Source organism: Triturus cristatus, chromosome 9, assembly GCF_964204655.1.
Source record: "Triturus cristatus chromosome 9, aTriCri1.1, whole genome shotgun sequence".
Taxonomy (NCBI): domain Eukaryota; kingdom Metazoa; phylum Chordata; class Amphibia; order Caudata; family Salamandridae; genus Triturus; species Triturus cristatus.
The window spans coordinates 584,557,021-584,575,431 of NC_140592.1; positions in this window are offsets into that span (position 1 = coordinate 584,557,021).

Sequence of the window (18,411 nt, forward strand, 5' to 3'; positions counted from 1 at the left end):
AAAAAATTCAAAATAAGAGGAAAAGTAAAAAAGCAAATGTTCAGTCAAAGGAGATAAAGTATGGTAAAAGAAGACAAAATCAGTATAAGGAATTACGCAAAAAAATATTTTACAAGAGAGTAGTGCATAATTTGCTGAAAGATGTGAAGAAATATAAAAAGAGAGCTTTATTTTATAAAAAGAAGAAGCATATTGAAAGCATTGTGGAAAAGGCTTTTGAAGTAAAAAGGAAACTGTTTATTTTAGTGTTAAACAGAATTCGATCACTAGATAAACCAATATATGTAATGAAGGCCAAAAGTAGGAGGAAAAGAGTTATTAATAAAAAAAAAATTGTGATGTTTTTTTGGGAGAATGGAAACACAGTTCTAGTTCAGAGCCTTTTTTTAATGAAGAGAGTTATTCACTGAGTGAAAAAATACTGGATGCAGTTGCAGTTGACACCAGTGGTAGAGGTTATGAGGTTAGTGATGGTTGTCCAATTGAGAAAGAGAAAATGGTTGAAAGAAATGCAGAAGAAGTGATAGCTGATGAATTTTTAGGGCGACGTGCTAAAAACCCTGTGTACACTTGGGATTGCAGTAGTGTTTGTAGTGTACGATAGGAATCTATTGAAAAATTATGTAGTTTTTTACGAGCCTATACTAAAAAAAGTGTAAAACAAAAGATTAAGCTGTTGCAAGGACTAGACCCTTGCAGAGTGCGAAAACATTCTGGTTTGCAAGGTCATTCTCTGGCTTGTCTTTCTAGGAAAGTTTGTGAAAGTATTTTCCACCATTTCAGAATGCTGGCAGTACATCATACTCAAATGCGGAAGTTAGTGAGAAGGTTGTATTATGCAAAAAGTCCAGCACTGTAAGTGAGTTGAACAGTGCTCTTTTACGTGGGTCAGTTTCAGATGTGAAGCAGGTCTGTGAGGATATTGTGTTTTGTTACTTTGGGCCTCAGCAAGAGACTGAAGAAACTGACACATTAGTAGAACAAAATGTTGAACACAATGTAGAACCTGTAATTACAGAAACATTTGAGGATGAAATCACAAAGTTTAAGGTAATTTCAGGTGAAAGACCAAATGTTTCTTGTATTTGTTGTCGGCGAAGTCACTATAAAAATCAGACTAGGGGTGTCAATCTGTATTTAAAAAGTGAAATAGAAGATAATGATAAGTGGATGGAATTTGCAACTTATTTGTTTGTAGAGGATTGTTTAGATTTGGGATGTGAGCAGCGTATTTGCAAATATTGTTATAACAAATTAGATGAGAACAAAATGCCTGCTAGAGCTGTTCATAACAATCTAGAGTTGGTTGCTATTCCTCCAGAGCTGATAGATTTAAATATGTATGAGTCTATTCTGATACAATGTGTTCACCCGTTTCAGGCTATTGTTCGTATGGAGCCCAAAACAAGTAAATTACCTCCATCAGAGTTGCAAAGTGGATTGAAAGGAAGAGTTGTGTATTTACCATTAGATTTAAGGAAAAATATTGAAACTATTGGTGTAGATGCAGAAAATGAGCCACTAGTCATTCTAGTTAATGGTGATCATACTAAGAATAAGAAAATCTGGCAAGAGTTAGTGGATGTTAGAAAAGTGCAAAAGGCATTATTGTATCTGTTAAAAAATAATGAGTACTATAGAAATGTGTTTGTTGGAGAAGAAGAAATAGATTTAGCAGAAGATAGTGAAACATTAAGTGGACAAATTGAAAAAGTGGACATGTCCAGATGTGAAGAGATCTATGAACATTACAGTGTACATCCACTTCATTCCAAAAAAGTGATGGGGAATACGATTGAGTTGTTTCAAATGAAAAAAGCAACAGGAAGTCCCATGAGTGTATGGGAAGAGAGCTTGGAAGCTCGTTGTTTCCCGCAGTTGTTTCCAACAGGAAAAGGTGGACGATATGATGAACGTCCTGTGCAGATTCCTGCATCTGAATATCGGACAACAAGATTATATGCAGAAGATCCAAGATTTCGACAATGTATCCCTTATATGTTTCATCTTCTGTTTGAAAGTGACTTGTCTGGACTTTCATATGCAGTAAATCACATTTTAAAAACCGGAATGCATCTTCAAAATGTAACTGCAAAGGATTTTATGGATAAAGTGCATCAGAGAGATGATCATTTAGAATCTCAGTTGATTAATCTGATGGCATGTCAGCGTGGGACTAATGAATATTGGTACCGTCGACATGGAGAACTGAAATGTATGCTACGGAACTTGGGAACTCCTACATGGTTTGTTACACTAAGCTGTGCTGAGTATGCTTGGAATGATTTAATTGAATTTCTTCGAGAGGCAAATTCCAATATAAAAAATATTGAATACAAGACACCTGGAGAATTGTGCTCTTTGGATCCTGTCAATGTATGAAGATATTTCAGTCATAGATTTGAAGCTATGATGTCTTTCATCAGCAATAAAAAGAATCCTCCTCTTGGAGAAGTTGTGGATTTCTTTTGGAGAAAGGAGTATCAAGCAAGAGGTGCTCCTCACATACATATGTTGTTATGGGTCAAGGACGCCCCCAAGTTTGGAGCAGATTCAGATGAAACTGTTTTGTCTTTCATTGAAGATTATGCTACATGTGCTCTTCCAAATAGCAGAGAAGAGAAAAACTTAAAACAACAAGTCTTACGATTTCAAAGCCACAGGTGTGGAAAATATTGTCGACGAAAGTACAAGTCAAAGGATAAGTTCTATACCAAATGTCGTTTCGGATTTCCACGTCCTGTATTATCCAAAGGAAGAGTGAACAGTCTCCGAAAAACACCTACAACTTAAGAAGAAGTGAAGAATCAAAATACATAAATGACTACAATCCAGTTATTTTATCCATGTGGAACGCTAACATGGATATTCAGTATGTTGCGTACAATTCCATTGCTGTTGCTCGATATGTAACGTCTTACATTACTAAATCAGAAAAGACTGAATTGAAAGAAATGTGGGAAGAGATTTCTCGAGAGAAGACTCTAAGTAAGAAATTATACAGTTTCAGTTTGAAGATGTTATCGCATCGTGAAATTGGAGCATATGAAAGTTCAGATCGGTTATCATCTGCAAGTCTATATTCCAAAGTAGAAGAATCATTTGGGTGAGTCTAGGTCTTGCAGGAATGCAAAATCGGGTACTGAAATCTGTTCAAGAAATTTAATATTTAGCAGAAAATGACCCTGAAAGTACAGATATTTTGAAAACCAATATGTTGGACACATACTATCCAAATAGAAGTCATCATCTTGAGAACATGTGTCTCTATGAAGTGCTGCAAAACTACACTTTTAAATGGAATATTACAGAGAACATCAATGATGGAAAATATGGTGTGATTGGTTCTGAAGGATATCTGGTGAAACAAAGGAAAGGAAATGTAATTAATCACAGAAAACTGAGTTGCGACACTGCTGACAAAAGGGAATTTTACTATTTAGCCCTTTTGCAAATGTTCAAACCATGGCGTTCTGAACTGGAATTACTTGGAGATTTTCCCAGCTATGAAGATTAATTTAATGCTTGCAAAGATAGCATACGATGCAGTGCTATCGCAAATTATATCAAAATGTTGAATGATGAAATTGATCAAGAAGCTATAGTTGCAGCTATAATTGCAGCTGAGATTGCTAGCGACAGTTCTCAAGACAGTCAAAGTTCTGCTGCACTGAGTCAAGATCCACTAGGACAACCAATTGTTGAAAATGAAGCAGCGATTGCAATGAATGAGGTGGAAACAGCAATGTATCAAGCACAAGAAGATGAAATACAGTTAGGAAACTTGGAAGAGCAACTAAATGTTGAACAGAAACAAATATATCAGCAAGTGAAAGAGCAGACCATGAATTACTTCATGAAAAGAGAGTGTGCTCATGTACATCATTTCAACCTATCTGAATGTATGTGAGTGGTCAAGCTGGAACAGGAAAGAGTTTCTTAATTAAAGTAATTACAAGTTATCTGCAAAAAACATTACTTTACATCGTTTAATAATGCTGCCGGTAGAGCATGATAACAAATTGGAATACCACAAGCTATCTGGAGAAGCTTGTTGTGAAGTTTCAAGAGTCCTGAAGAAAATGAAACTTCTCATTATTGATGAGGTGAGCATGGTTTCAAACTTGATGCTTGCCTTTGTGCATTTAAGAATGCAGCAAATTCTTAAAACAGAGTATGACGTGTTATTTGGAGGAAAACACGTCATAGTTTTTGGAGATCTACTGCAACTGATACCGGTAAAAGGACAACCGGTATTTCAAACACTTGCCCATGAAGATACCAGAAAGTCTCTTGGCAGTGTTGGTAATGTGAACATTTGGAGTAATTTTGAATACAAAGAACTGACAACAAATATGCGACAGGCAAATGATGCTGAATATGGAAGTATTCTTCAAGATATAAGAATTGGAATTCTTTCAAAACAAGGGAAAGAAGCTTTGGAGAGTCGATTACTTTGCATTGTCTTTCCAAATGAAAATGCAGTTCCTGCAAAAGTGTACATGGGAATTTCTAAAAATAAGTCAGTGATTTGCTTAATGCCAACACTGCGTGAGTGTTCAATATTCAACGAAGAATTATTAAAATTGGAAAATGAAGAAATTGTAAAAATGTAAGCCATCGATAAAATACTACATGAAGGAATCACTATTATTTTGACGGGTAAGTTGAGATCAAAACTGGATTGTTTAGAAAAAAAATATCTAAAACTGCTGGTTTGGAAAAGACACTGTATGTGTGTATAAACTGTCGGGTAATTTTAAGGCGTAATTTGGATGTAGAGAAAGGTTTAGTTAATGGAGCAATGGGCAAAGTGGTGGATTTTGTGAATTATCAGAAAAAAGAAGGAATTGAATTTTTAAAAATTACATTTGATCAGATTGATGAAGTTAAAGAAATTGGTCGTTGTTCAGTTCGTTTTTTGCTTGTTAAAGATTTATATGTCCGTAGGAAACAATTTCCATTTTCTCTGGCATATGCAGTGACTATTCATAAATCGCAAGGATTAAGTGTAGACAGTGCATTGGTGAACATTGGATCTACCGTATTTAAAGAGGGTATGGCATATGTTGCTTTGTCGCGAGTCAGAACATTATCTGGTTTGTTTTTGATTGATTTTGATGAGACAAAGGTTACTGCAGATGCAAACTGTGTAAAAGAGTATAATAGGTTAAGAAGGGTGTATGCTCCAAATTTAGGTCAATATCCTGTATTTGAAAAGCGTATGGTTGGTCGAAAAAGAAGGTTAGAGAATATCTGTTCAGAAGGTATCAAGAAAAGAAAAGAACAAGATAATGTTGTGATTGCAGGTAAAAAGAAATTGGACACTGTTGGAGAGATTGTTGGTTATCAGTTTGAAAATAGTTCTGGTGTCAACTGCTATGCTAATGTAGTGGTCAATGTTGTTTTTTATCTTGAAGGTTTGCAAGGTCAAATCATGGAGAATCGGCAAAAAAGATTTTGTTCTCTGTTGCATTCTGTTTATGAAAAATTGACAACAGATAGAAGTAAAATACAATCTGTTTCAGATGTTTGTAATCTTTTGGATGTGAGTTCTGGTTCTACACAATTTACACAAAATATCCAACAAGATGCTCAGGAATTTTTAATGTATATGCTTACCATTTTTGAAAATGAAGGTGTAGAAATAGAAAATATTTTTGGCCTTTCTTACAAATGGGAACATTATTGTGAAAATTGCATGTATACATGTAGCACCAATGTAGACACTGAGAGATTTCTATATTTAACATTATCAGACTGTAAATCAGTGTCTTTCAATAAATTAGTGAAAGGTGCAATTCAAAACATGGAGTGTAGCCAATGTAAATCAGAAATGTTATCCAAATTATTATTGACAAACTATGGAAAATACATAATTTTAATGATGCAATGTTGTACAGCTGACGGAAGAAAATTGGATACTTTAATAAAACAATTTGTAGCAGCACAACTATCAATATCAGGAAGGACTTTTGTAGCAATCGCATTAATTTTCCATGCTGGACCTTCCACCACATCTGGACATTACACTGCCTATCTAAAATGTGACAAAGGCTGGACACTTTGTAATGATGCCCAGTTGGTTTTCAAACAGCGTTTGCCTAGTGAATTACCAAATTCCTACCTAATATTTTTAAACCCAAAGTTTTAGGTAGATAATTCACTCTCTGAGGAATTTATTATTATAATTTAATAGGACTACCATTGAACAATTTACATAAAGAAGAAGTGAAAAAATACCATTTGGCCTCAAGGAAAGGTATATTTTTGAATTATGGACTTTTTGGTGGTCATTTATTCGGTGATTATTTTAATGCGGCAACATTTACAGTTTTTATAAGTTAAAGTTATAACATTTTGTAATCTGTAAGCATTTCATATATGTATGATTTGTATTTTCTGGTATTTTACTGACAATAGTATGTTGATTTTTTTTTAACAATCTTTCTGATTGTTTTTTTATTGCCCGCTGTTAAGTGATGAGTACGATTGAAATCACTATTTCTAGTGAAATTCAATATATTCTGAGAACAGCAAAAAAGGCAAACAAATTACTTTGTGGAAATTATGTTGTGTTGTAAAAAATATTTTATTACATGTTATATTTTTTTTTCTTTTCTTTCACAGATCCAAATTTTAAAATAAGCAATTTTTAAGAATTTAGATTTGAATGAAAATGTGAAAAAAATGTGTACCATTTTTTATTCCTATTACTGTGAAGGTAAGTTTAACTAAGTCTCAATATGCAGAATGAGGAGGTCTGCAAGAAGCTACAAAGTGGAAACATGTTTCTAAAAACACTCTGTTTATACCTATGACCATAATCAGATATCATGTGACCTGCAAAAAAAGAGATTTGAGGGATTCATATTATAGACTATTTTAGCTATTGAAGGACCGCAATTATTTCAATCATTCTTCTTTGAACATCTTTGCAGACAAAACTCTGTGCTTACTTTTATCATTCGCAAGGAATTTTAAAAATGGAAATATGTCACTTTTTGTAACATAGTTATTGTGTAAGATACTGTTTCATATTTACAAAGAGAGGAAAAGGCACTCTGTGCACTTTTTATACTCCATGTAAATACAACCTCATCATGCTGACCAATTTGCGTTGATAGGGTGTTCTATAAGTGTTGTTGTGCATGATTGCACTGAATACTCATAGAACAAGACACATGTCTAGATTTATCAGAAATCATAAATCTCGATATGTGTGTGAATGGTGAACCATTCTAAAATTGGTGTAGAAAAGCACAACAAGGAGAATTGTTTTCATTTCTCCACATTTTTATATCTTCAATGCATGCTGAAATGTTCAGCATACACTGAAGGAGAAAAATGCATTTTCTCATTGTTTTTGTGCAGGAAGGTGTGTCTTCCTGCAGAAAAACAAACAGCACATGACACAGATATCCTTGCACTACGGTGCAAGGGTGCCTGTGTCACCACATGGCTGCAGTTTAAGCAGCCGTGCAGACAGAAGCATAGATTTGCAACATATGTATGTACATATGTTGCATCCCTGTGCTTCGGAAGTACTACAGCACACTGCAGTTAAAGAGGTTACTGTGTGATGCTGCAGCACTTCCTCATACTTCTGCACTTATACATTCACCATACGCTACTAATGCATTCATTCAGTCAATTACGTACTACACATACATTCATCTAAACTAACACTAACAAAGAAATTTAGCTCTTTTTTAAAACCAGGAAAGTTAGTTCTCACAAGAACTTTTTTTTTTCTTCTTTCTTCTTTTATAATTTTTGGGGGGTTTTCTGAACAATTTTTAATTTTTTTTGGTTTTTCTGCAAAAAAACAAAAACAAAAAAAACCAGGAGAAACCAAACAATGAACTTCAGGGAACAATAATAAAAAAAAAAAAACCTAGCAAATGTGACTTTCTTGACGGTGAAACAGTCGCTGATATGAACGATATCAGTCCCTGGATGCATCACGCCATGTGAGATGAAAAATCATCGTATCCAATGTTTAATCGATAATCCATAGTTTTATTATTTGTAAAACTGAGGTTGCAGAACGAGGTGATATTCAAAAGCCTGCATAATGCCCAATCGCCTTTAATACAGCTTGTCGAAATACCCAGTTCAATTAACGATTGTGAAAAGTATCATCCAATGCATTTCGGGCCATAACGGCCCTTCGTCAGGGATTCTTTTCTGAAAAAATATTAATCAAATGAATTGACATCAGTATTTTGTAGATTAATTACAACGATCGACATTATACACCATTTGTGATTGTTGAATAATTTGTACAATATCACTTCCCCTCTAAAACGTAGACTAGCGCTTTTAACATGTGTTACCAAGTAACCTATCCTACACCATCATTATGGGAAGTTCATGGAAAGAATAACTGCCCAATCAAAATTACAAAGATAAGCTCTGCTGTTCCCCAAGGATCAAACAAACTAATGTTTCATACCTTCATATTCAAATGTGCACACGGCACTTCCCGCTTTACTCTTCTAATGATAAGACTTTCGCCCGCGTGTGGAACGGAACTTATTAATGATGTGACCACTCCCACATTATGGCTCAATTGCTTGAGCAAGCCTGTAAAAACTTCAACTCCCATAACCCTCCAATTTTGTCTATAGAACTCTATCAGTTGTCATGTGAATGTTAATTATAACAAACCTCATTGGTAACTCAAAATGTCCTGCCCTTCCCTAGAGTATATGAAATTGCACCATTTAAATAAGTTATGTAAAACATCAAACGGTGTCAACACATTCATTTACAATAATTAGCAACGGATGTTCAAATTCTTTGTCTGTGGCAAAAAAAAATTGATAATTGACATAGTTAAAGTTCCGTCTTTTTGTAGTACATTTCTTTTGGTTGCTGGGTCCAATTTGGACGTATATATCAATTGTATAAAAAGATCTTGGTCCCGCACTCCTTATTACTATTCATTTAATCCAAAGGTAATCCTTAGAGGGGAGCAATCCTGGCTTGCGCTACGTCCTAAAGCGCCGAATAAACAATGAAACAGTCGCTGATATGAACGATATCAGTCCCAGGATGCATCACGCCATGTGAGATGAAAAATCATCATATCCAATGTTTAATCGATAATCCATAGTTTTATTATTTGTAAAACTGAGGTTGCAGAACGAGGTGATTTCGATATTCAAAAGCCTGCATAATGCCCAATCGCCTTTAATACAGCTTGTCGAAATACCCAGTTCAAATAACGATTGTGAAAAGTATCATCCAATGCATTTCGGGCCATAACGGCCCTTCGTCAGGGATTCTTTTCTGAAAAAATATTAATCAAATGAATTGACATCAGTATTTTGTAGACTAATTACAACGATCGACATTATACGCCATTTGTGATTGTTGAATAATTTGTACAATATCACTTTCCTTGTAAAACGTAGACTAGCGCTCTAAGGATTACCTTTGGATTAAATGAATAGTAATAAGGAGTGCGGGACCAAGATTCTTTTATACTTTCTTGGTGGCGGCAGATCAGATCGATCGACTGCTCACCATAGCACAAAGTCGCATTGCACTTAGTGCAGAGCACTTTTAAAAATTGAAATTGAGGACGGATGTCCAAGGTTTGGGCTGATGGATGCACTCTTGATGTGCTCGGCTGCGATGAGGTGGATGGCGCAGGAGCAGGAGTGTTTCTCATCCATCGGCACTCTTCTCGTGCAAGATTGTTTGGATGAAGGGTCCTCATATGCGTCATCATACTTGCCGTGCCGCAAGAGTATTTCTTGTTAGGATCCCCTGCGACAGGACTCTTTTGCAAATCTTGCACGTGACCAAGGTGGCATTGGTCTTACTCTGCCCCTCGGGAAAAGTAAAACATTTCCACACCACTGAAGAAAAACGTTCTTTGGGTGGTGCCTCCGGCAAAAATTCATCCTCAGAAGTATGAGGTGATGCAGGTGATGCTTGCTGCCCTGAAGCCATTTTTGGTTGAAAAAAGTTAGAGCTAAGTGTAAACTTAGTCTAAATAATCTTCTTCTCTCCAAAGAGATGGTGCTCCAAAGAAGGTCAAAGAAGAATGATTGAAATGGGTGGGGTCTTTCAATAGTTAGAAGAGGAAGTGTAATGAACCAATCAAACCTCTTTTTTTGCAGGTCACATGGGATCCACGCACCCTGCGCGTACGCAGCACGCACCCAGCGCGCATCCGAGAAATTGAATAAAAAAAAATTATAGGATTAGTTGTAAAAATATATTAGTTTTAAGACTAGTTTAGAGTTTGTCTTCAATTAATATTCACATGAAATACATACATATGTTTTTTAAAATGTTAAATACTTCGCGGGATCCGCGCACCTACCGTGTCATAGACGCAGATGACGCATCACGGAAGCGCGTAAACTTCGCGTTACGTACATCGAATGTGTCGCGTATAGGCTGGGAGTCACGTACCGGTCGCATTGGAATCGCGCACTAACCACGTACCCGACGCATACCATGCATGGATGCTATCGCGTAGGGATCAAGAACGGTGCGCACAGGGTCCGCGGATCCAAAAACATTGAAAAAAATATATAAAATACAGTTTTGAACATATACTTAAAAAAATATTTTGAAAAATATAAAAAAATATGTTTGAAAAACCCATTAAGTTCAAATAATATTTTGTAATTTTTAAAAGAATTAATTGAAAAAATAAGTTTAAAAAATGGTGATAAACAAGTATTTTAAAAAAAAGATAATTAATGAAATTGACACACTGAATTTGAAAAATATAGAAATCCAATCAAAATCATTAAACATGATATCTTCAGAGATTAGTTATAGATAGGAATTAGCATTTAAAAAACCTTTGAAATTCACTGAAAAAAACATAGGTTTCATGCACGTTATAGTTAGGAATTGGCATTTAAAAAACCTTTGAAATTCACTGAAAAAAACAAAGGTTTCAGGGGCGTTATAGTTAGGAATTTGCATTTAAAAAACCTTAGAAATTCACTGAAAAAACCATAGGTTTCAGGGGCGTTATAGTTAGCTGGACTTTTCACTCGTACAAAACACTAGAAATTCCCCTGTTATAGTTAGTTCAGCTAACTATAACTCGCGCCCCTGCAATGCACTGCTGATGACGTCAAATATTACATCACTCATGACATGGTCAGTGACATCACTGATGACATCACTGATGACATCTCAAATGACATCACTGATGACATCACTCATGACGTCATCCATGTGATAAATTAGTGCGTCTTCTCACACCCTAATATAACCTTTGATACACCGACTCAAAATTTCAGACGGCCATTCTCAAAACCATAGATACTCCAATACCAATAACTACATACCAACTCATTGACTCTTAGGTCTACATACACCTCCACTCACTCACCTGTACAGCCACTCATACTTACAGTCACTCCGTACAGGACTATCATATGCATTTATACACCTATATAGACACTCACACACCACCAATCATCCATTGAGGTACTGACACCCCTAGTCAGTTGTGCAAACAATTAAACACAGTCCAATTTACTCACCTATACAGTTAAACACACCCAAGTTCACTTACTCATAAAAATACTAACAAGGGATCTGTTGTAAAGGAAGATACAGAGTCCATCTGTACATGTAGGTTACTTCTTTATTAGTAGCTTGGTTCCAGCATAGGTGGTCAGGATGGTAGGAGAAGATAGTTGGTATAAAGATAGCCCCACCAGGAGCAAGCTCCTTACAGCTCAGCCTGAGTAGACCAACTGACAATCTCACCCAGAGAGGCACCCAGGCATTCTATGATGTCAAGCAACATTCTAACAGAGCAGTACAGTGGAGAATAGCTGACAAGTACTTTACTACACATCCTCTTTCCTTAGGGAACAACAGAAGTAAAAGTAAAGACAAATAAGATACCCCAATAAATCTTTAGCAAGAAGGTGCTACAATGAGGTGCACATATCCACAGGTGTATTACATGAGGTATCATGAATTCCACTGGCATGAACAGAAATGTGTTAAGATGTTAAACATTAAAATCGCAAACAACATTACTACACGCCCCATCCCCCTCCCTTAGGGAAAACACAGCAGCTTAGATAAAAACACTGCAACAAAGAAGGGCGGTCACCCACACAACCTCCCCATACTCGGGTACACCACAGGGTAGACACCCTGTTAAACAAAAGTGGGTGTAAAACACGGACCCTTGGGAGAAAACAACATCCCCAACAAAGAGATACAATAGTGGCTAAGCACTCTAGATAACAAGAAGAGTGCCACCACAACAACAAATATACTCCAGAGAGGAAACACTCTGTAAAGAAACACGAGGTCCCTTGGTAGAAGGCATGCTGACACTTAAAGAGGTCTAAACACTAACGAAAAAAACTTCCCACTCAAAGTTGTACAAGAGTAAAACACTTGGCCACGAATTCCACGCAGGTAGACTTCGACCGGAGTATGGTGTCCACATGAAAGGAAGACCCAAGATAACATTAGGAACCAACCAAAAACTTCACCAAGGAACACGACAGGGTACTAACCCATGAAAACAAAACAACCACCCCTAGATAGGGTACACCATAGCGTACACGCACCCAAGAAAACTGAAAACTAAAAATAGAGGCATTGCCTACCCCCACAACCTCCCCAAAGAAATGGGTACACTCTATGTACAGAGACTACGCAATTAAAGGCATTGACTACCCCCACAACCTCCCCAAAGAAATGGGTACACTCTACGTATGAAGACTCATAAAATAAAGGCATTGACTACACCCACAACCTACCCAACTAAATGGGTACACCCTATATACCGAGACTACGAAACTAAAGGCATTGACTACCCCCACAACCTCCCCAAAGACATGGGTACAACGCCACCTCCCCTACATAGTGTAGGGTACACCACAGGGTACTAATCCTGGAAAAATAGCTCATAGGCATTGACTACCCAGAAACAACGCCACCTCCCCTACATAGTGTAGGGTACACCACAGGGTAACAACCATGGAAAACTGAAAACTAAACTAAAGGCATTGCCTACCCCCACCACCTCCCCAAAGAAATGGGTACACTCTATGTACAGAGACTACGAAACTAAAGGAATTGACTACCCCCACAACCTCCCCAAAGAAATGGGTACACTCTATGTATGAAGACTCATAAAATTAAAGGCATTGACTACCCCCACAACCTCCCCAAAGAAATGGGTACACTCTATGTATGAAGACAAATAAACTAAAGGCAATGACTACACCCACAACCTCCCCAACAAAATGGGTACACTCTATATACAGAGACTACAAAATTAAAGACATTGACTACCCCCCAACCTCCCCAAAGAAATGGATACACTCTATGTACGGCAACTAAAGGAGTAGACACACCCACAACCTCCCCTAACAAGGGTACACCCCAGTAAAACTAAAAGAAACTAGAGTTGAGGCAGATACCGCCTAGAAACATCTAAACATAGACTGCCCACTGAAGAGACTATAATATAAACTGAGTGCGCACCCAAAAGAAAGTTACAGACCCATAGATGAATTAATAATATAGGCAATTAAAAGGAAGGAGCTCCGGTGAGCGATCTCTCACCCCAGATTTCGACAGACTGATCCATACTAGTTGTATTGCGTCCTTCACTCGCTGCACTGGCATCCAGAACAGTACACAACAGAAATGCACAGACCAATGTCCTCAATGAGGTGAAAGGCTTGGTCTCACAAGCCAAGTGTCTGGAACTCGACGAAGAACAGAGTTCAACTGTAGGAAAGGAAAACATATCCGTGTCCGTTGCCGAGATACCGCAGTCTATGGCGATTCTGAACAAAGTAGTGTCAAACGCTCAAGCAACATAAACGTGGTTGGCAATGAAAACTTCACCAAAGAATATCAATAGACCCTGTATGTGATATTACCAAGCAGAAGATGGTGGCACGTTTTTGACGCCACGCCGGGTGGCTCACGGCACGCTGTTGCATGCAGGCGTCACTGGTCAGCTATGGAGAACCAGAGAAGACGTCACAGAGAATTCACCCAGCCTCCACACAGAACCAATAAAACGGTGAGGTGCGCGTGAAAGAGTTTTGAATATACACAATGCGCTACCGTTTGAAATGGAGAGCAAAAGCGGCAATACGAAACGCGCACACGCACCCAAAATACACAGTCTCTGCCAGCAAATATGTCCAAGTGCTCACCAAAGGTGCCGTTCCTCAAGTCACCAATCGGCAGTTCCTCCAGAGAAGCTCCAAAGACGATTTAGTGAAGTCAGACTCCGCAAAAGTACCCAGAGCGAAACACACCCACAAAGTGTGCGGAGAGTGTCGTCTGATGTAGCTCGCAAATGAGTACACTGCCAACTTAACCGTTTAGAACCACATTCACCAGTCTTTGAAGCACGCTGTTTGAGCACACTGCAAGGCCCTGTTGGAAGCCAATTGTAGCTCAAAAATAAATCGGTGGTTCAGTGCTGTGCCTGTTGTGCCTCATAGAGAGTAGCTGAAGTTTTCCAAATGACAGCAGGATCTTTAGTGAACTTAGTAGCTAACGCCCAGGTTACAGGCTGTCCGGGTGGTACAGGACACTGGTGGGGCTGGCCAGGGCGTGACCTCTGAATTTCAATTGACGTCTTGAAAATTATTAAAGTCTTGAGTTCCTCTTGCTTTAGTTCCTTGGTTCCTCAGTAGTCTTAACTCCTTAATGCACACGTCAGTTCTTCAGATCGTCGCCAAAATTGTTGTAAAGGAAGATACAGAGTCCATCTGTACATGTAGGTTACTTCTTTATCAGTAGCTTGGTTCCAGCATAGGTGGTCAGGATGGTAGGAGAAGATAGTTGGTATAGAGATAGCCCCACCAGGAGCAAGCTCCTTACAGCTCAGCCTGAGTAGACCAACTGACAATCTCACCCAGAGAGGCACCCATGCATTCTATGATGTCATGCAACATTCTAACAGAGCAGTACAGTGGAGAATAGCTGACAAGTACTTTACTACAGGATCCTCAAAGGAATTCAGAATGGAGTGACTTGACTGCCTCCCATCAGGGTCTGTTACCCAGAATCCCTTGCAAACCTAAATAATTGTCCAAAAAAACACATTTTCCCCACATTTCTGTGGTGGAAAGTTCTGGAATCTGCGTGGATCCACAAATTTCCACCCATCCCGCGTTCCCCAAAGTCTTAAGAGAAAAATTGTACCTCACTTTTGCGGGTCGGCCTAGTGCCTGCAACAGGAAACGGCGCAAAACGCAACGTGGTCACACTTCAATTTCGCAGTGAAAAATGACCGTTTTTTGGTAAAGTGACTAGCTGTAGTTTTTGAACCCTAGCTCTGCGGGCACCTTGGGAAACCTCGCAAACCTGTACATTTTTGAAAACTAGACACCCAGGGGAATCCGGGAAGGGGTGACTTGACTGCCTCCCACCAGGGTCTGTTACCCAGAATCCCTTTCAAACATAAACAATTGTCCAAAGAAACACATTTTCCCCACATTTCTGTGGTGGAAAGTTCTGGAATCTGCGTGGATACACAAATTGGATTCTTTAGAAAAATCGATATCTAAAACTGCTGGTTTAGAAAAGAATCTGTCGGGTAATTTTAAGGCGTAATTTGGATGTAGAAAAAGGTTTGGTAAATGGAACAATGGGTAAAGTTGTTGATTTTGTTAATGATCAAAATAGAGATCGAATTCAATTTTTAAAAATCAAATTTGATCAAATTGATGAAGTTAAAGAAATTGGTTCGTTTTTTGCTTGTTAAAGATTAATATGTCCGTAGAAAACAATTTCCACTTTCTCGGGCATATGCAGTGACTATTCAAAAATATCAAGGATTAAGTGTAGACAGTGCTTTGGTGAACATTGGAAGTACCGTGTTTAAAGAGGGTATGGCATATGTTGCTTTGTCCCGAGTCAGAACTTTATCTGGTTTGTTTTTGATTGGTTTTGATGAGTCAAAGATTACTGATGATGCAAACTGTGTAAAAGAGTATAATGGTCGAAAAAGAAGATATGAGAATATCTGTATTGAAGTTATAGAGAAGGAAAAAAAATCAAGATAATGTTGAGATTGCAAGCAAAAAGAAAAAGGACACTGTTGAAGAGATTGTTGGTTATCAGTTTAAAAATAGTTCAGGTATCAACTGCTATGCTTATGTAGTGGTCAGTGTTGTTTTTTTTCTTGAAAGTTTGCAAAAGCAAATTATGGAGAATCCGGAAAAAAGATTTTGTTCCTTGTTGCATTCTGTTTATGAAAAATGGAGAACTGATAAAACTAAAATGCAAAGCGTTTCTGATATTCGTAATCTTTTGGATATATGTTCTGGTTCTACACAATTTACGCAGAATATCCAACAAGATGCTCAGGAATTTCTAATTGATATGCTTACCGTATTGGAAAATGAAGGCATAGAAATTGAAAATCTTTTTGGCCTTCGTTATAAATGGGAACATCAATGTGAAAATTGTATGTTTACATGTACCACCGACATAGACACTGAAAGATTTATATATTTGACATTACCAGACTGTAAATCAGTGTCTTTCAACAAACTAGTTAAAGCAGCAAATCAAAATATGGAGAATAGCCAATGCAAATCAGAAATGTTATCAACATTATTTATACAAAGATATGGACAATATATAATTTTAATGATGCAATGTTGTACAGCTGATGGAAGAAAATTGGAAACTTTAATAAAACATTTTGTAGCAAGTCAACTATCAATATCAGGAAGAACTTTTTTAGCAGTAGCAATAATTTTCCATGATGGTCCTTCTACAACATCTGGACATTACACTGCCTATTTAAAATGTGACAAAGGATGGACATATTGTAATGAGGCTCAATTGGTTTTTAAACAACGTCTGCCTAGCGAATTACCAAATTCCTACCTAATATTTTTAAAGCCAAAGTTTTAGAAACATAATTCAGGCTATTAGGAATATGTTAAAATGTCTTAATATGATTACTATTGGACAATTTCAATTTAAAGGATTTCAGCAATACCATTTGGCCCAGAGGAAAGGTATAAATTTGAATTATGGACTTTTTGTTGCACATTCTCACAGCATATATTTTTAAAGAACATCATTTACAGTGTAAAGAAATTATAAAAAGAATTCTTCATTGAATCATTATTTGAGTACTTTCATATTCAAGTAAGAAAATTCGCTTAGAAGGAACCATTTTAGATATGTGTGATTTGTATTGTATGGTTTGTATTGACGATGTAGTTTTTATGGAATGTTCAGAAATAGTTGACTATATTAATAATATTTTGATGCTTTTTTTATTTAAACAATCTTATTGATTGTTTTTTTTTTTTGCCCACTGTTATGTGATGAATAACATTGAAATCACTGTTTGTAGTGAAATTCAATATATTCTGAGAATAGCAAAAAAGGCAAAGAAAATAACTTATATAATGTTGAAATTATGTTTTTTTTTAAATCGGACTCTTTTGTAATAGTTTGGATCTGACATAGAATGTAGTAAGAAACCGGTATTTAAGCCATGTGTCAACTGGTACGAGAGCCAGGGTTTCCTTACCTCAGAACCCATAATTAAGGACTGAATTTGGCTGACAAAGGCAGCCCAGAAATAAATTCTGAAATCTGGTAGTTTAAAGCCTTGCGGTCCCGCAAGAGTACTTCTTTGTTTGATCACCTCTCGACAGGAACATTTCGCAGATTTGGCTGCCAACGCTCCTAAAGAGATTTTTCGAATTGCCAAATCTCTATCCTCCTTACCGCAGGAACTCCCCAGAGAGGAGGAAGCCCCACAGCGCTGCAATGACTTAGCCGAATATTTCCATCATAAAATTCAGCTGATATGTTTGCCCTTTTCTCCTTATGTGCCGGAACCCATTGTCCCTTCCACAGAAGCTAAAACAAAGAGCTTTCTAGGAGAATTCCCCCTACTTAATGCAAACTCCCTGGACATTCTTCTGTCCAGAGTAACTTCTGGTTCCCCTACGGACCCAGCCCCTCCACAACACCTCTCACTTGTATACAATACAATTGGCCCAGTTATACTAGACGTATTAAACTCTTCCATCCCATCCGGCACAGTACCACAGGCTTGGAAATGTGCTCAGGTTAGAGCCCTCCTAAAAAAAAACAACCTCGATCATTCCAATATGGCTAACTACCGCCCCATCTCTCTCCTCCCTTGGCTGAGCAAACTTATTGAAAAACATATTAACTCCACATTAGTCCACTACTTGGAAGCTAACAACCTGCTTCATGTCTCTCAAACAGGGTTCCGCCCTCAGTTAGGCACAGAGACGGCCCTGCTAGCGGTGACTAAAGAAGCCAGAAGACTTTTGGTCCACGGCGGCTCAGCAGCTATCATCCTGCTAGACCTCAGTGCCGCCTTTGACACTGTTAACCATAACATCCTGCTTGAGTGGCTGGCAG